The 20,611-nt window shown below is 40.1% G+C and overlaps 1 pseudogene; it reads right to left on the reverse strand.

The window, feature by feature from the left end:
- Positions 1 to 19,693: 19,693 nt before the first annotated feature.
- LOC136120164 (mitotic-spindle organizing protein 2-like) lies at positions 19,694 to 20,245 on the reverse strand (annotated as a pseudogene).
- Between the last annotated feature and the right edge of the window lie 366 nt (positions 20,246 to 20,611).

Below are 20,611 nucleotides of genomic sequence, written 5' to 3' on the forward strand. Positions count from 1 at the left end.
ACATATTAGTGTATATATGTCAATCCCAATCATCATCGACACAGCTAAATCTGTTTCTGCTTCTTCTCTCTCCTGTCAACCAATACCTACTATCCTTTCTCGTCCTCGTGGCTTCTGCTCATGGATGGCTTTGGTTTACTCATGTCTTCCACCCCCTCGTGGAATCTACATATTGCTTCCTCTCTGTGTGAGTTTAGCTTCTACTGCAATTTGCCAACTGCTCAGCTAGCTCTTGCGACGTTCCAATTTCCCCGAGAGGGGATCTGATTGGTCCAGAAAATCACTGCAAGCCCTCTGGGATAACCTGCTGCGGTGCTAAGGCAGGGGCACCCCCGCCCCCCCGGGGCTGCTCCCCTCTGTAGGGCTTCAGGGAAGGAACCTCTCAGAGGGGCCTGTGGGCGAAGCTAGCATTCTGAGCCATGGTCTTGTTCAGTTTGCACGTGTTCACTTAAGCCTGAAGCTCCGCTTTCTCTGACTGGTGTCAGTGCCTTGTCCCCTACAGCCAGTTTCTTTATCTTCTTAAAAAATTTTGTCTTCATATATTTTGTATTGGAACGCCATGTGTTACCTTCATTTTTAAAAATTTAAAATAACTGTACATTTAATTCTGCGAATATACTGCCTGTGTTTTTAAGTTTAAAAAAATTCTAGAAATAGTTTCAGCAACATAAGAAATTTCCAACTTAAATAGCAAAGAAGTACATCCCACTTACTGCTGACTACAGATGTTTCTGTATTTCCCATTTTTTAAAATAACTATCATATTTGGTAATATGAACTCAAAGAATAATTATGAAAAAGTCAGACAATTCCATACACCTCTAAAAATCTCATTTGAAAATATTATGTTTGTATGGGATCGACCATAGGTGCAACGCAGTAACAGAATGTACATATGCTTCTTTTTCTTTTTGCACCACATGATAAAGTAAAATTCATGATTTATTGAAATATGTATACTCAATTTAAAAATACCCAGATATGCTATATAAAACATAAAATGTGATGTGTGTCCTTGCCAGTTCATAAATTCATTCCAGATATAAATACCCAGGAATAATTTTAAAGCATAGCATCCTGTTGTGTTTGTTTTTTCCTGTAGTTTTCTGCCCCAAATCTTATTATACAACATTTCAAAAATACAGAAAAGTTGAAAGGATTGTCCAGTGAATAAGCACATGGTTTAGTTATCCATTCTTCTGTTGATGGACATTTGGGCCATTTCCAAATTTGGGGCTATTATGAGTCTAACTGCTATAAATATTCTAGTACAATTCTCTTTGTAGACATCCAGTGTTATTTCACTATCTTAATGGTGCTTTTGATGAACAGAAGTTTTTAATTTTGATGAAGTCTGATTTGTCAACGTTTCTTTTTTTTATGGTTAGCTCATTTGTGTCCCAGTTATGAATTTTTTGCCTACCCCAATTCCATGAATATATTATCTTATGTGTTTTTCTAGAAATAGTATTGTTTTGCCTTTCACATTTAGATCTATGATTTAATCTCAAGTTGGTTTTTGAGCACGTTAAAATGAAGAGCCTGGAGTTCCCTGGTGGCCTAGTGGTTAGGATTCCAGGCTTTCACTACCATGGCCTGGTTTCCAGATCAGGGAACTAAGATCCCGCAAGCTACGTGGTACAGCAAAAAAAAACCAAAAAAAAATGAAGAGACTGTTACTAGGGTCTTTTTATTCCATGTAAATATTAAATTGTTCCAGTGCCATTCACTGAAAAAAAAGTCACCCTTTCCCCACTGAATTGCATTGGTGACTTTGTTGTACATCAAGTAACCATATATGCGTGGATCTATTTCCAGAGTCTCTATTTCACTGATCTATTTGTCTGTCCTTATGCCAATACACACAGACTCACTCTTTTAAATAGGTTTTAGATTCTTTTTTTTTTTAGGTTTCAGATTGATTCTTGTTGTCTGGTAGGTTAGTCCTTCAAATCCATTCTTCTTCAAGATTGACGATTATAGATATTTTGCTGTCTTCATATAAATTTTTAAATCACTTGTGAATTTCTATAAAAAACCTGTTGAGATTTTTATGGAATTGCATTAAATCTATATATCAATTTGGGGAGAATTGCCATCTTAGCAATACTGAGCCTTCCAATCCTTGAAATGGTGTATCTCTCTATTAATTAGGTCGTCTTCAATTTTTCTTGACAATGTTTTGTAGTTTTCATTGTAGAAGTCTTACATATCTTCGATTGATTTCATTCCTGGGGTATCTATTATTTTGTACTATTGTAAATGATAGTTTTAACATTTTTATTTCCTAGTTGATTATTGCTAATGTGTAAAAATATATTTTTCCTATTGAATTTGTATCCAGATATGTTTGCTAATTCAGCTTATTATCCTAGAAATTTATCTGTAGACTCAATGGGATTTTGTAAGTATACAATCAAATCCTGTGTGAATAGAGAGAATTTTACTTCTTCCTTTCCAATTGCATGCCTTTTTTTGTTTTGTTTTGTTTTATTGCACTGGTGTTATCTCCAGTAAGTCTCCAGTACTGGATCTTCAGTACGATGTGAATAGAAGTGGTAAAAATAGATACTATTGTCTTGTCCCCAACTTAGGGGAGAAATGTTAAATAGTTCACCACTAAAGTAACACTGGCTGCTGTTGTTGTTTTGGTGTGTGCCTTAGCAAATTGACAAAGTTCCCTTCCTAGTTTGCTGAGAATGACATAAGCTTTTCTTCATTTCTTTGATTTCATATTTATATCTCTTCTCTCACACTGAAAATACTGGTTCCTAATAATGTGAACATAATTTTTTTTGTTTTATCTTATGATGTACATGAGCTAGTTTCAAAACTGTAATATCAATAGCAATATCAAAGTTGCCACCAAGTAAAGTGCAAGATTTCTTTGCCCCTTTTTTCAATATTATGATATATCTCACTAAGGATATATAGTCAGAGTCCTATGTGCTAAAGAGAGTTGAAATAATTCTTTCCTCTTTATGGTTGTAGCACCAACTTGATATACAGTTACATTGATTTGTTTCACTTTGCTTTCAGTTTTAGAGTTTTATTTATTTTTTCAGGTAAACTATCATATAATCTGGAAAAAAAGACAGTTTTGCCTCTTCCTTTTCAATTCCTTTTCAATTTTTAACCTTCTAATTATTTTCCACTTTGAGTGCTTATATAGGCTGAAGTCTGATGGAGTTAATTTGTTGTGGAGATGGTGCTCAATCTTACCTGGTTCCTAACTCAAGCAAGAATGTGTACAGTTTTTCCCCAGTAAGTAAGATCCTGCTTTAGAGGTCATTATGTATATTTCTTAAAAGCGCTCCCTCCTCTATATTCCTATAAGTACAACCTTAAGTCTGACCTTCATTACCTCTCTCTCGGCCTCAATCTTTCTCTTTCCACTCTATCTACCCTTTATGGTTGATTAGTTGTTCAATTCACTTCCTTGATTACACCTCTTCTGTGCATATTCTGTAAAATGCAAACATCTTCTGCATGAGGTGTAATTGTTACAAGTATTAATAACACATGAATGGATTAGGGTTGGTTTTGGAGAGAGTGCAGATAGAAGGCATCAAATCCCCAATGGCATAAGCTGGAGAATAATAATCCAGAGTTAGACTGGGATGGTCAGAGAACAGAGGCAAAGCTGGGAGATTCAACCCTTGTTTGAGGGGAAAGGACCTCTTTGAAGACCTGTGACCCCTTCCCACTGATACTAATAAGGCACAATTATGTGACTCCAATTTACCTTTCAAATCTTCTTTTACACTATTGCCCCTGACAAGCAGCCCAACTTACCTATTCTCTGTACCATTTCTGCACTCGGGATTTCCAAACAGTTTCCTTTTGCTTCTGACACTTCAAGTTGGTCCTCTGAAGCCATGTGCCAAGTATCTGCTGGCCACCCCCCTATGAGAGTCACATATAACACAAGAGATTTGACCATGTTCTCTCCTCCAGCTATGTATGCCTTCTGCGCAATGAGCGTTTCTTGATCCTTACTCCTAGAAATAATCTCTGGCTTCTCTGAATTCACCTATACCTATACCTCTCTTATGATACCTCGATTCCTGTCTTCTGCTGTGGTTATTAAAGTACAGACTTACCTCTGAATAAACTGGAAGCTTCCTGAAGTAACTCTGATCCATTTTCAGATTCCCATAACTTCTAGAATGACAACCGGCACCATAGTAATAAATAAGCATGAATGACTATGTTCTGATCATTACAGAAAACACTGGCCTCCATTCCTCTTTTGCTATACTTTTATTAACACAACCTAAGATTTCACTTTGCTTTTTCTTAGTGGTAAACTATTAGGTAGCATAAGGTTAAAATCACCAAAACCCTTGGCTTTTTTTTTTAAGAAGTTTTTTTTCTGTTCTAAGTCTCCCTCAACTTCTGTTTGTGAGGCTGATCTTTAAAGTTTAAGTGTAGACATTAATCCATGCCAAATTTTATCTTGTGAGAGTCTATCACGTAGTCTGTGGAGATCTTGATTCTATCACCCAACCTGTAATCCGTGCCTCCAGCTTTTAGTCATCTGCCCATTTGGGAAGTATCTCTCCTAGGTCTTCATTGAGATAGCTTATAAAAATATGAATATTCATGAATCCTGCATAAAACTACACACACCAGAAAAAAACAAACAAACCTCTAAGCCAGCATGGATTGATTAATTAGAGATGTTTGGCCACTATTATTAAATTAGCTAAGAATCTAATCCACATAATCCATTGTATTATTTTCCACATTACATTTCCTGGATTCATCTATAAGGATGTCATGATTGTCTTTGTCAGCTATCTCACTAAATCAAAGAATAAACAGAAAAAGCTCTCCTTTCTTCTACCAATCTCTTGTAAGGAAGTAAATGAGGTTACTTTGGCATGCCTTGCTCCTGAGAACCCAGGCTGGCGCCTCCTGCCAGATAAAAGGATTCTGATTTGTTTAACAAAGCCCAGCATTCACGCTCACCTGGCTCTCCCCACGTGGAAGGGAAGGCGTTACTTCTCCAGAAATAAAACAATCTGATGACTCACTCAGAGGAGAGAGGTTACTCCCCTTGACAGCTAATCACAACCTGGAAGCACGGAGGTAAAGTAAATCAAGCTACATTACTCATCCTCCTAGAACTCCAGTTGATGAGAGAAGCGGGAAAGGGGGGTAGAGCCTCACCCCTGTTGTTTCCCAGCACTCGCACGCAGTCCACAGAGCTCCCCAGCACAAGAGCAGCCTTTAAATAACCCACCGATGGGCTTCCCTGGTGGCGCAGTGGTTGAGAGTCCTCCTGCCGATACAGGGGACACGGGTTTGTGCCCCGGTCCGGGAAGATCCCACGTGCCGCGGAGCAGCTGGGCCCGTGAGCCATGGCCGCTGAGCCTGCGCGTCCGGAGCCTGTGCTCCGCAGCGGGAGAGGCCACAACAGTGAGAGGCCCGCGTACCGCAAAACAAAAAACAAAAACAATAAATAACCCACTGATACCCTCCTCACTACCTTTTCTGTCCACGTTCTTATCCAGAAAATATCCACTACCAATTGTATAACATTCATTCCTAAGGATGGTCCTAAAATACAGGTCTTTCTGGCACAGAAAGATCTTCTGATAAAACTTTTTCTCTGCAAGAAACTATTTTGGTAGATGGTATACAATACATACTCAAATTGGGGCTTTGTTTCTTGTTAAATCCATTAGCTTGGAGGGGATTTTAAACTTTCAATTTGGATATAGGTTTTATCTATTGAGGTTAAAAGGTAATTTTTGAAAACATACTTTAATATATCTGAGTATTTCCTGGCCCTCAGCTCTCCTTCAAGGCAGAGTTCATAATTCTGTTAATTTGTGCATATTGAAGGAATCTATTTAGTCAGGACACTATGGTACATTCCAAGAAATTCCTAGAAACTCTAAGTTGAATTGGATCCTGTCCTTGCTATCTATATTTTCTGTAAGGAAATATAATGCACAATAATTCTGTTAACAACTTCATGGGGGTGGGGCATGAAAAGGGATAGAACAGAAATAAACTTTGTAAGCAAAATTGAGTTTCTCTTAGGATGATTTCCAATATAAAAAGGTTATCCTGACATAACCTTTTTCAACTTCCAATCAAAATACTTAAGAAGAAGAAAGAAGATATATACCCAAATCAAAATTAAAACTAACAATTAACCTATGGGCAGAAGCAAAGGGAAAACTCCACTAAGGATAAGTCAGATGCAATCACCTAGAAAAGTTTAATCAGTTGCTCTCCCTTTCTATGCCACTGGGGAAAATAGGGAAAATGGAAGAGCCCATCCTTTTGCCCCTGAAGGAAGAAATAAAAGACTGCAGAAATGAGAAACCTTAGACAGCCAACCTTCCCTCATATGGGAGCTGTGTTTGAGGGAGCTAGAGGGTTCTCTCCCTCTCCTCCCTTCCTTCTCTCTCAAAACATTTAAATTCCATGATAAAAACTAGGAAGGAACTGGGATAATACTGGAGGTATTGTAGTCTCCTAAGTGAACACTGTAGAGACATCAGGAAAGAGCTGTGAAATAGAGGGATCTGGCAATGGTGAGGTTTCATGGAGCCCAGCAGTCAGAAGTTGATAGAGGCACTGGGGCAGAAGACAGCAGATATCTCAAGCCAGCGGAGTCTTACTACGTGAAAACCTGCGAGAGGCTGGGAACGAGGCTAGGAGCTGCGCATCAGCCTGCCGTCTAGCTACTGATCTGACAGGGAAACACCCAAGCGGAAACCCAATGGCAGTCGTGTGCTGGTAAACCAGACCCCCCAAAGTCCTATTTTGAAGTATTTGCCAATTTCCATGTTGTAAGTACTCCCACTGTGGTGGATCTCAGCTATCAATATCAGCGAACCACAAGTTGGGAAGAGAAGCAAACTCTGCAGTTGGTATAAGCTGAATCCATCACATTCCCTGACAAACAGGTGGATGAATTTCTCTTCATTTCTGGAATGAGGAAAGAGGAGTGCATGAGAAAAATGCTTCAGGAAAAAGGAAGGCGAAGGACGATTTTACCTAGCAGGGGTTGAGCACTTACTCTTCTAAATAGTTTATAGTTTACAAGGAACATCTCATTTAATCCTCATAGCAACTCTATGAAGTAGGTGGTATTATCATAATTTTAAGACAACAATCTGAAGTTTCTGGAGGTAAAGTAATTTGCTTTGCTCACACAGCTCTTAAGCAGTAGATCTGGTCTTTGGACTGCTGAACTCCAAAGCCCTAACGCTTAAACTCTAAGCTAAGCACAAAGTGAACCTGAAATAAACACTGTGATTTCTTGACTCATAACAATGTGATAAACCATTCATCTTCCTCATAAACGGTTGCCATCTTCACTTTTTTCTCTCCTGATTTAATGAGAGATTTATATTTAGGACCTTTCCATCGCTCTTTGCTAAGTTAGAATGAGAGAGGCCTCCGAGCTGTGTGTGTTTGTGTGTGTGTATGAGGGGGAGACGGCTGGAGATGTCGGGGGGAATATTCAGAGAAGAGTGGACCAGCGTCCTTGAATTCCTTTCCAGGATGCCAGAATGCAATGCATAGAGATCAGAGGCTGGGACTGACAGTCCCAAGTAAAAGCAGCCTGTCATCTATTAATCTTCTGGTATTCTCCTAAATTCATACCAGAGAGCCCTTTCTCTTTGCTCCTTGCCCTCAGTGTGAACACCCACATGGATAAGTCATCCAATACTCTAGCATCAAGGTGCCTTGATATACTTAATGACCTTTATTCCATAACAACTACCTCCTCCCCGGGGCACACCTGAGGACCTTTGTACATCTATGTGCTCCACCTCTGATAGATTGAACTCCGGTGAATTGCTCACTGACCACAACCCTCCAGCTCTTCCACATCTTACTCCTCCCCTTGGCCTTTGATCTAGTCAAGCCCCTCACACCCCCACCATGTATTGCCTCCTGTGTTTCCCCCTAACTTGCATACCCTCCTGTCTTCTTTCTTTTCTTTACTCAGCCCAGACCCCAGGTTGTATCAGCTCAATCACTGTCTCATCAGTGAGCTCACCATCTTTGTCCTCTTGCCTCCCATCATACCCCAATCTTCATTCATCCATCCTCTCAGCCCCTGAACTCACGTTGCTTTAGGGCTGCTGAGAAAATCATGTAATCAGGTTCTCCAACCTCGGATTATTCTTCCTCACAGCCCCAAATTTCTTCCGCGAATACTTTATCAGTTGTTTTTCCCGTTCCTCATGGCAGCTATTTCAAAGTTCTACCACTTTCCTGACTCCCCTACTCCACAGACTTAGGACACTGACTGCACTTCACAAGTGTGTTCAGTTGGAGGTGCTGCACATACTTGGGGGATCATGGCACTGCAGAGCCCACAGTCCATAAGCACTGTTAGCAGGAACTTTAGTATCTCCGTCTTGAAGTTTCCACAATTCTTCTGAATTGTCTTAAAGCCCTAAGGGTTTCCCTGCCAAAAGAGGGTCAGTCTGCCTTCCACACTCAAGTAGAGATGGCTCTGGAGTCTGATTAGGACCCACTTCCTGACTTCTTGCTGGCCCACATATTATACTGATACTTAACCATACTAGCTAGCTCTCTTGACAATCCTGCCAGAGTTGTCTGGAGTCTTCAAAAAAGGGCAATCTCTTTCACATAATATTAATCTCTTCCAAGCCTCCTGCATTCTTTTTTTTTTTTAAATTGAGTCAAAACCACGCACAAATTTCACAAACTTCCTTGCTCAGTGTTTCAGTTTAGCTCTACACATAGATTCCAAGAAAATATACCTTTAAACTTCTATGCTCTATTTTTTTTCCTAACATTTTATTTTTAACATCTTTATTGGAGTATAATTGCTTTACAATGTTATGTTAGTTTCTGCTGTATAACAAAGTGAATCAGCTATACATACACATATCCCCATATCCCCTCCCTCTTGCGCCTCCCTCCCACCCTCCCTATCCCACCCCTCTAGGTGGTCACAAAGCACTGAGCTGATCTCCCTGTCTATGCGGCTGCTTCCCACTAGCTATCTGTTTTACATTTGGTAGTGTATATATGTCCATGCCACTCTCTCACTTCGTCCCAGCTTACCCTTGCCCCTCCCCGTGTCCTCAAATCTATTCTCTACGTCTGTGTCTTTATTCCTGTCCTGCCCCTAGGTTCTTCAGAACCATTTTTTTTTTAGATCCCATATATATGTGTTAGCATATGGTATTTGTTATTCTCTTTCTGACATACTTCACTCTGTATGACAGACTCTAGGTCCATCCACCTCACTACAAATAACTGAATTTCGTTTCTTTTTATGGCTGAGTAATACTCCATCGTACATATATATGCCACATCTTCTTTATCCATTCATCTGTTCATGGGCATTTAGGTTGCTTCCATGTCCTGGGTATTGTAAATAGTGCTGCAATGAACATTATGGTACACAACTCTTTTTTTTTTGAATTTTATTTTCTATATATTTTTTATACAGCAGGTTCTTATTAGTCATCAATTTTATACACATCAGTGTATACATGTCAATCCCAATCGCCCAATTCAGCACACCACCACCACCACCACCCTGCCACTTTCCTTCCTTGGTGTCCATACATTTGTTCTCTGCATGTCTCAACTTCTGCCCTGCAAACCAGTTCACCTGTACCATTTTTCTAGGTTCCACATATATGCAGTAATATACGATATTTGTTTTTCTCTTTCTGACTCACTTCACTCTGTATGACAGTCTCTAGATCCATCCACATCTCAACAAATGACCCAATTTTGTTCCTTTTTATGGCTGAGTAATATTCCATTGTATATATGTACCACATCTTCTTTATCCATTCGTCTGTCCATTTAATGGGCATTTAGGTTGCTTCCATGACCTGGCTATTGTAAATAGTGCTAAAATGAACATTGGGGTGCATGTGTCTTTTTGAATTATGGTTTTCCCTGGGTATATGCCCACTAGTGGGATTGCTGGATCATATGGCAATTTTATTTTTAGTTTTTTAAGGAACCTCCATACTGTTTTCCATAGTGGCTGTATCAATTTACATTCCCACCAACAGTGCAAGAGGGTTCCCTTTCCTCCACACCCTCCCCAGCATTTGTTGTTTGTAGATTTTTTGATGATGCCCATTCTAACGGGTGTGAGGTGATACCTCATTGTAGTTTTGATTTGCATTTCTCTAATAATTAGTGATGTTGAGCAGCTTTTCATGTGCTGCTTGGCCATCTGTATGTCTTCTTTGGAGAAATGTCTATTTAGGTCTTCTGCCCATTTTTGGATTGGGTTGTTTGTTTTTTTAATATTGAGCTGCATGAGCTGTTTATATATTTTGGAGATTAATCCTTTGTCCATTGATTCGTTTGCAAATATTTTTTCCCATTCTGAGGGTTGTCTTTTCGTCTTGTTTATGATTTCCTTTGCTGGGCAAAAGCTTTCAAGTTTCATTAGGTCCCATTTGTTTATTTGTGTTTTTATATCCATTACTCTAGGAGGTGGATCAAAAAAGATCTTGTGATTTATGTCAAAGAGTGTTCTTCCTATGTTTTCCTCTAAGAGTTTCATAGTGTCTGCTCTTACATTTAGGACTCAAATCCATTTTGAGCTTACTTTTGTGTATGGTGTTAGGGAATGTTCTAATTTCATTCTTTTACATGTAGCTGTCCAGTTTTCCCAGCACCACTTAATGAAGGAACTGTTTTTTCTCCATTGTATATCCTTGGCTCCTTTGTCATAGATTAGTTGACCATAGGTGCGTGGGTTTATCTATGGGCTTTCTATCTTGTTCCATTGATCTATGTTTCTGTTTTTGTGTCACTACCATATTGTCTTGATTACTGTAGCTTTGTAATATAGTCTGAAGTCAGGGAGTCTGATTCCTCCAGCTCCGTTTTTTTCCCTCAAGACTGCTTTGGCTATTCGGGGTCTTTTGTGTCTCCATACAAATTTTAAGATTTTTTTGTACTAGTTCCCTAAAAAATGCCATTGGTAATTTGATAGGGATTGCATTGAATCTGTAGATTGCTTTGGGTAGTATAGTCATTTTCACAATATTGATTCTTCCAATCCAAGAATATGGTATATCTCTCCATCTGTTTGTATCATCTTTAATTTCTTTCATCAGTGTCTTATAGTTTTCTGCATACAGGTCTTTTGTCTCCCTAGGTAGGTTTATTCCTAGGTACTTTATTCTTTTTGTTGCAATGGTAAATGGGAGTGTTTCCTTAATTTCTCTTTCAGATTTTTCTTCATTAGTTTATAGGAATGCAAGAGATTTCTGCGCATTAATTTTGTATCCTGCAACTTTACCAAATTCATTGATTAGCTCTAGTAGTTTTCTGGTGGCATCTTTAGGATTCTCTACTTATAGTATCATGTCATCTGCAAACAGTGACAGTTTTATTTCTTCTTTCCAATTCGTATTCCTTTTATTTCTTTTTCTTCTCTGATTGCCATGACTAGGACTTCCAAAACTATGTTGAAATAGTGGTGATAGTGGACATCCTTGTCTTGTTCCTGATTTTAGAGGAAATGCTTTCAGTTTTTCACCATTGAGAATGATGTGTGCTGTGGGTTTGTCGTATATGGTCTTTATTATATTGAGGTAGGTTCCTTCTATGCCCACTTTCTGGAGAGTTTTTTTTATCATAAATGGGTGTTGAATTTTGTCAAAAGTTTTTTCTGCATCTATTGAGATGATCATATGGTTTTTATTCTTCAATTTGTTAATACGGTGTATCACATTGATTGATTTGCATATATTGAAGAATCCTGGCATCCCTGGGATAAATCTCACTTGATCATGGTGTATGATCCTTTAAATGTGTTGTTGGATTCTGTTTGCTAGTAGTTTGTTGAAGATTTTTGCATCTATTTTCATCAATGATATTGGTTTGTAATTTTCTGTTTTTTAGTATCTTTGCCTGGTTTTGGTATCAGGGTGATGGTGGCCTCATAGAATGAGTTTGGCAGTGTTTCTTCCTCCACAATTTTCTGGAAGAGTTTGAGAAGGATGGGTGTTAGCTCTTCTCTAAATGTTTGGTAGAATTCAGCTGTGAAGCCATCTGGTCCTGGACTTCTGTTTGTTGGAAGATTTTTTTTTTTTTTTTTTGCAGTAAGCGGGCCTCTCACTGTTGTGGCCTCTCCCCTTGCGGAGCACAGGCTCCAGACGCGCAGGCTCAGTGGCCATGGTTCACGGGCCTAGCTGCTCCGTGGCATGTGGGATCTTCCCGGACCAGGGCATGAACCCACGTCCCCTGCATCTTCAGGCAGACTCTTAACCACTGCGCCACCAGGGAAGCCCTGTTGGAAGATTTTTAATCACAGTTTCAATTTCATTACTTGTGATTGGTCTGTTCATATTTTCTATTTCTTCCTGGTTCAGTCTTGGAAGGTTATACCTTTCTAAGAATTTGTCCATTTCTTCCAGGTTGTCCATTTTATTAGCATAGAGTTGCTTGTAGTAGTCCCTTATGATGCTTTGTATTTCTGCAGTGTCTGTTGTAACTTCTCCTTTTTCATTTCTTACTTTATTGATATGAGTTCTCTCCCTCTTTTTCTTGATGAGTCTGGCTAAAGGTTTATCAGTTTTGTTTATCTTCTCAAAGAACCAGCTTTTAGTTTTATTGATCTTTGTTATTGTTTTCTTTGTTTCTATTTCATTTATTTCTACGCTGATCTTTAAGATTTCTTTCCTTCTGCTAACTTTACATTTTGTTTGTTCTTCTTTCTCTAGTTCCTTTAGGTGTAAGGTTAGATTGTTTATTTGAGATTTTTCTTGTTTCTTGGGGTAGGCTTGTATAGCTATCAACTTCCCTCTTAGAACTGCTTTTGCTGCATCCCATAGGTTTTGGATCATCGTGTTTCCATTGTCATTTGTCTCTAGGTATTTTTTGATTTCTTCAGTGATCTCTTGGTTATTTTGTAACTTATTGTTTAGACTCCATGTGTTTGTGTTTTTTACGGGTTTTTTTCCTGTAATTCATTTCTAATCTCATAGCATTGTGATCAGAAAAGATGCTTGATATGATTTCAATTTTCTTAAATTTACCGAGGCTTGATTTGTGACCCAAGATGTGACCCTGGAGAATGTTCTCTGTGCACTTGAGAAGAAAATGTAATCTGCTGATTTTGGATGGAATGTCCTATAAATATCAATTAAATCTGGTCTATTGTGTCATTTAAAGCTTCTGTTTCCTTATTTATTTTCATTTTGGATGATCTGTCCATTGGTGTAAGTGAGGTGTTAAAGTCCCCCACTCTTATTGTGTTACTGTCAATTTGCTGTTTTATAGCTGTTAGCAATTGCCTTATGTATTGAGGTGCTCCTATGTTGGGTGCATATATATTTATAATTGTTATATCTTCTTCTTGGATTGATTCCTTGATCATTATGTAGTGTCCTTCCTTGTCTCTTGTAACATTCTTTACTTTAAAGTCTATTTTATCTGATATGAGTATTGCTACTCCAGCTTTCTTTTGATTTCCATTTACATGAAATATCTTTCTCTGTCCCCTCACTTTCAGTTTGTATGTGTCCCTAGGTCTGAAGTGGGTCTCTTGTAGACAGCATATATATGGATCTTGTTTTTGTATCCATTGTGTCTTTTGGTTGGAGCATTTAATCCATTCACGTTTAAGGTAATTATCGATATGTATGTCCCTATGACCATTTTCTTAATTGTTTTGGGTTTGTTTTTGTAGGTCCTTCTCTTCTCTTGTGTTTCACACTTCGAGAAGTTCCTTTAGCATTTGTTGTAGAGCTGGTTTGGTGGTGCTGAATTCTCTTAGCTTTTGCTTGTCTGTAAAGGTTTTGATTTCTCCATGGAATCTGAATGAGATATCTTGCCAGGTAGAGTAATCTTGGTTGTAGGTTCTTCCCTTTCATCACTTTAAGTATATCATGCCACTCCCTTCTGGCTTGTAGAGTTTCTTCTGAGAAATCAGCTGTTAAGCTTATGGGAGTTCCCTTGTATGTTATTTGTCATTTTTCCCTTGCTGCTTTTAATAATTTTTCTTTGTCTTTAATTTTTGCCAATTTGATTACTGTGTATCTTGGCGTGTTTCTCCTTGGGTTTATCCTGTATGGGACTCTCTGCCCTTCCTGGACTTGGGTGGCTATCTCCTTTCCCATGTTAGGGAAGTTTTCGACTATAATCTCTTCAAATATTTTCTCTGGTCTTTTCTCTCACTCTTCTCCTTCTCAGATCCCTATAATGCGAATGTTGTTGCATTTAATATTGTCCCAGAGGTCTCTTAGGTTGTCTTCATTTCTTTTGATTATTTTTTCTTTATTCTGTTCCACAGCAGTGAATTCCACCATTCTGTCTTCCAGGTCACTTATCCGTTCTTCTGCCTCAGTTATTCTGCTATTGATTCCTTCTAGTGTAGTTTTCATTTCAGTTATTGTACTGTTCATCTCTGTTTGTTCTTTAATTCTTCTAGGTCTTTGTCAAACATTTCTTGCATCTTCTCAATCTTTGCCTCCATTCTTTTTCTAAGGTCCTGGATCATCTTCACTATCATTATTCTGAATTCTTTTTCTGGAAGGTTGCCTATAGCCACTTCTTTTAGTTGTTTTTCTGGGGTTTTATCTTGTTCCTTCATCTGGTACACAGCCCTCTGCCTTTTCATCTTGTCTTTCCGTGAATGTGGTTTTTATTCCACAGGCTGCAGGATTGTAGCTCTTCTTGCTTCTGCTGTCTGCCCTCTGGTGGATGTGGCTATCTAAGAGAGTTGTGCAAGTTTCCTGATGGGAGGGAGTGGTGGTGGGTAGAGCTGACTCTTGCTGTGGTGGGCAGAGCTCAGTAAAACTTTAAGCCGCTTGACTGCTCATGGGTGGGGCTGGGTTCCCTCTCTGTTAGTTGTTTGGCCCGAGGTAACCCAACACTGGAGCCTACCTGGTCTCTTTGCTGGGGTAATGGCAGTTTCTGGGAGGGCTCACGCCAAGGAGTACTTCCCAGAACTTCTGCTGCCAGTGTCCTTGTCCCCACGGTGAGCCACAGCCACTGCCCGCCTCTGCAGGAGACCCTCCAACACTAGCAGGTAGGTCTGGTTCAGTCTCCCCTGGGATCACTGCTCCTTCCCCTGGGTCCTGATGCACACACAACTTTGTGTGTGCCCTCCAAGAGTGGAGTCTGTGTTTCCCCTAGTCCAGTCAAAGTCCTGCAATCAATCAAATCCCACTAAGCTTCAAAGTCTGATTCTCTAGGAATTCCTCCTCCTGTTGCTGGACGCACAGGTTGGGAAGCCTCATGTGGGGCTCAGAAGCTTCACTCCAGTGGGTGGACTTCTGTGGTATAAGTGTTCTCCAGTCTGTGAGTCACCCACCCACCAGTTATGGGATTTGATTTTACTGTGATTGTGCCTCTCCTACTATCTCATTGTGGCTTCTCCTTTGTCTTTGGATGTGGGGTATCTTTTTTGGTGAGTTCCAGTGTCCTCCTCTCAATGACTGTCCAGCAGCTAGTTGTGATTCTGGTGTTCTCGCAAGAGGGGATGAGAGCACATCGTTCTACTCCGCCATCTTGATTCCAATCCTAGCCTCCTGCATTCTTAAGGTTTTCAAATTTACAGACCTAGAGCAGAGGAAATAAATAAATAAAAATATCCAGATATTGTTGATTCTGCTTTGATTAAATTTAATTCCAGATTATAGCAGAAGTGCCCTATATGTCAATAACAGGAACTTTGGGCAGATGAGATGTTGACACAGACATTTTAAGATTATAATACATTAAGCTGACCAGGCAGCTTATTAGAGAGATTAAGATCAAAGACAGACTCTATTAACCAATCAGATGTTTTGAGGACAGCCATAAATGTAAACATTAGCCAGGTTGGGGCAAAGGTCCCTTCTTGACAGATTTATGTTTCTTATCATGATGAAATTTCTGCCTAGTGTGCATTTAAGAAGTTCACCAGTTACATCATTTTTTTTTAAAGACTTTTTTTTGATACGGACCATTTTTAAAGTCTCTATTGAATTTGTTACAATATTGCTTCTGGTTTTTTTTGTTTTTTCTTTTGTCTTAGTTTTTTGGCCACAAGGCATGTGGGATCTTAGCTCCCCGACCAGGGATCGAACCCACACCCCCTGCATTGGAAGGTGAAGTCTTAATCACTGGACTGCCAAAGAAGTCCCCAACAATTATATCTTGATTTTTAACTACAATAGTTTATTGTTATATTATCCTTAATTTTGAGACAATGCTGCTTGTTTTACTTGTTTGTTTTAAGAAATTGTATTTCCTCATTGTTACAGGAAGTTCAGTTTGAATTAACTCATCAAAGTAACTGATCTTATTGTAATTAATTCAACAAGTATAAAGGACTCTCCATATTCTCTTGAAGTTAGGAAAAATACATCTATTTTCTTCCTTTCATGGGCTATGATTGTAAAATAAATCATGATTTTTATCAGAATCTTCCTTTCCTGGTATTTATCTTGAAAAAAATATCAACCTACACAAAAGTAGAATGAACAATACAATGAACCTCCATGTACCCGTTATCCAGATTCAATAATCATCAAGAAGTTGCCACAGTTTAGCACACTTTAAAATCCAAGCATAAATTTAGTTTTATGTTTAACAGTGCAAATCAGTCTCTTGAAGCAGCTGCCTCTCAGATCCAAGGGCATTGACACCTCAGGCGTCTATCTCCATGCAGAGACAGAGCTATTCTCTCCCCAGGGCACACCTCAGGGTATTTCTACTTCTAATTTTAATTTTTCTTTATTTTTATGCTTCATTGGTTATGTGGGTTTTTAAAAATTATTATTACACATATAGTATGTACACACTGTAATCCATCATACACTACATGGAGTTATTATTTATTCTTTTAAGTTCCCAGTCTCTTCTTACCTCTGAGGTTACTGCTGTTCATATGAACAGGTTGATTTCTATCATTCAATGCTTTTCTGCACATCCACACCAATATGTGCAAATATATGGTATCAGTTATTAAGCCCTTGTCTCTCAGCTCCAACCTCCCTCTGTGTTTTGTGATGCTGGGATTGTGACTCTGCAAACCACATTTCTCCTTTACTCCCTAGCTTCCTGTCAGGATCCTTGTTTCTTTCCAGTTTGCTAATGGACCCCATGAGAATCACTTGACCAATACTCTTCAGTCCTGCAGCCACAGCCATGGCCCCAGACAGTAGCTGAATACAACTTATAGTTTTTCCAACAACTGCAGAACCAGAGTCATCACACCTCCTAACTTAGAGTTCTCCAAGTTCTCTTTCAGTTATCTGGTTAGCAAATTGGTGTCGAGTTCACCATTATTTTATATTTAATCATATATAAAATCATATTATCGGGCTTCCCTGGTGGCGCAGTGGTTGAGAGTCCGCCTGCCGATGCAGGGGACACGGGTTCGTGCCCCGGTCTGGGAGGATCCCACATGCCGCGGAGCGGCTGGGCCCGTGAGCCATGGCCGCTGAGCCTGCGCGTCCGGAGCCTGTCCTCCGCAACGGGAGAGGCCACAACAGTGAGAGGCCCGCGTAACGCATAAAAAAAAAAACAAAAATCATATTATCATATATAAAACTATATTATTTCTCTCTTCTGACAGCTAGACCCTGACTGACACAGAAATATACACATGTTGGAATTTTTTTCTTCTCCTTATTTCTGTATGGTTTACAATAAATGGGATAATCCATGCCCATTACTTTGCAGCTTGCATTTTTCACTTAATGTTTCATGGACATCTTTCTAGATCAACATGTGTGTAACTCTAAGTAAGTCTTCTCAATAGCTGCATAATATTCCATTATATAGACAGAATGTAATCTATTCAACCATTCACCTGTTGATGGATGTACAAGTCCTGATTTCTGCTATTACCAAAAATTGCTACAATAAACATCCTTGTTCATATATCCCTTTACACTAATACATTTGTTTCTATTAAAATATTACTGAGGGGCTTCCCTGGTGGCGCAGTGGTTGAGAGTCCGCCTGCCGATGCAGGGGACACGGGTTCGTGCCCCGGTGCGGGAAGATCCCACATGCCGCGGAGCGGTTGGGCCCGTGAGCCATGGCCGTTGAGCCTGCGCGTCCGGAGCCTGTGCTTCGCAACGGGAGAGGCCACAACAGTGAGAGGCCCGCGTACCGCAAAAAAAAAAAAAAAAAAAAAAAAAATTACTGAACGTGGGATTGCAGTGTCAATGAATAACAGTGACATCCCATGTACCGAACCAAATTGGCCATACTCTTCAGTATATCACACACTATCATTACCAGTTCATTCAATGCCCTTCTTTTATTTTATATTTTCCTCTGTTACTGCTATTCCCATTTCCTTTTCTTTTCTATCAGCCCCCATTCTAGCGTCCTTTCCATGGCCACCTTATACCTAACAAAAATTTCCTGATTGTTTTAAAAATATCCTTTTACAATTGGTTTATTTGAATCAGAATCCAAACAAGGTCTACAGCATTGTATTTTGTTTGTTCTGTCTCTTGATTCTCTCAGTTTATAAAAGTGTCCTCTCACCTTTTCAACTACCCCTTCCTGCCCTGCCATGCCATTTATTTGTTGAAATAAATGATTGTTTGTCCTACAGAATATTCCAGATTCTGGACTTGGTTGATTGTTAAGTATTGCTTAACTTGCTCTTCTTTTCTTATTTTTTGTAGACTGAAAGTTAAAGGCTTGATTATATTTAAGCTCAATTTTTTTGTGTGGAGGATTCTTTATAGGTGGTGAGGTGTACTTCATATTACATGATTGTCCTTAATGTCAAGTTGTTCCACTCACAATGACACTGAGATTGGTGCATGAATTCAAGTATTGTCAGCCTGATCCATTCATTATAAAGTTCCCCATCAGCCTTTCACCTAATAGTTTTAGCAGCCATTAATGAACATTCCTTAGAGCCACCGTCTCATTAGGGTTTACAAAAATGGTGACTTTCTTATTCTATCATTCCTTCTGCATTTATTAACTAAAATTCCTCTTCCTTTATCAACTATTTAGTTACCCTAAAACACAGTTCAAATAGAAAAGAGAGGCTGATACGTTTTCTTAAGCAGTAGATTTAAGTTGTCCAATACTTCCTATGATATTGGTATTTGGAGTTTTTTTAACTTTTAGTTATTTATATATTGCTAGAAAAAATTCCTTCCCTCTAGATTTTCAGTTTATTACCATGGAGTGCACAAAATATTCTTGTATAACTCTTCTGACTTCTACCATACCTCCTTTTTCAAACTTTAAAGTGGTATGTGTATACATATGTATGTGTATATATAGGTGTGTGTGTGTGCATCTGTGTTTGTATTTTAATTTATCTTTACAAAGAGCCAGTTTAGGTTTATATATATTTTTGGCGACCCCAGAAGTTACTTTCCCTTCTATAGGTCACTTCCTAAGTGATTCCAAGTACACATTTGTTTCACGTTTGGAGCTAGTCTGGAGGGTGGGTAGGGAATTTCTTAGGTAATTTATAGTTCCAAATTACCTTTCTGGTTCGTTTCCTCTGCACAGATTCAACTTCTAGTACCTAATTTTACTATCCAGAGCCAATTTAGAAATCATCAGGAAAACATTCCGCTGCTTTTTACCTCTCGTCAACAAATTTATCTGCAGTCTTGCCTTTTTATTCTTTTTTTCAGGTTTTCAAAGAGGTTTATTACCAACGGGAGGAGCAGCCTGCCTGCGAGGCTGGAGGCCCGCGGTGGGCCAGTGCGAGGCCTCCCGCTCAGGTGCTGCTCCGCGTGGGGCTCTTCCCCGGCCGGCCCCGCTTGGGCAGCCTGGTGGCGCTGGGTTGGCGGGGCATCCTCTGGCTGGATCCTTCCCGGACGCCGCGTTCTGTAAGCGCCGGGCCTCCGCCGCCGAGGGCACCGCTGCCTTTGTTTTCTCCCTCGGGTCTCAGGCACGCCGGGCGTGAGCAGGGGCGCGGCCGCGGGGTCCTGGGGCTCGATCGCCAGCCTCTGCCCGGCGCACATGCACTGAGCATCTGGAAGACGGCGAGGGGCACCACGTTCAGCTTCAGCACGTCCACCAGGATCTTGCACACGTCGGGGTCCATGGCGCCGCCCGCCGCCTGCGCCAGCTTGAACAGCTCCATCTCCTCGGCGCCCAGCACCTTCTTCCGCCGCAGCGCCAGCTTCTGCAGGACCGCCTCCAGCCCCGGGGGCGCCCCCGGCCCGGGCCCCGCGCCCGCGCCCGCGCCCGCGCCCGCGCCGCCATCTGCGGACGGCGGAGGATGCGTGTCCGCGTTCTTGCCTTTTTTTAAAAGCCCTATTCCCATTCCTTCTCACCACAGTGAATGTTGGTAATTATTCAACTAGGCATTGCATCTATCCCTCCCACATTCCTACAGACCTTGGGTCATTAATGAATGGTTCTCAATTATCATTAAATTCTATCAACTGACTTCCTTCAGTCTGTCAACAGGCTTAAGTCTCTCCCATCTTAGTCGAACAGACACCTCCCTTTATCCTATGTTCCCTTCTAGTTACCTCTGTAAGTCTTTTCTTCTCATTACAGCCAGCCCACTGAAAACATAATCTATTGTTTCCACTCATAATCTTTCCTCCACCCCCATTACTTCCCCAAATCTCCTCTTGCCAAAGTCAGCAGCGGTTTCTTCCTTACTGAAAAACAGTGCACTCAC

This window comes from Phocoena phocoena, chromosome 3 (genome assembly GCF_963924675.1).
Source record: "Phocoena phocoena chromosome 3, mPhoPho1.1, whole genome shotgun sequence".
Lineage (NCBI taxonomy): Eukaryota > Metazoa > Chordata > Mammalia > Artiodactyla > Phocoenidae > Phocoena > Phocoena phocoena.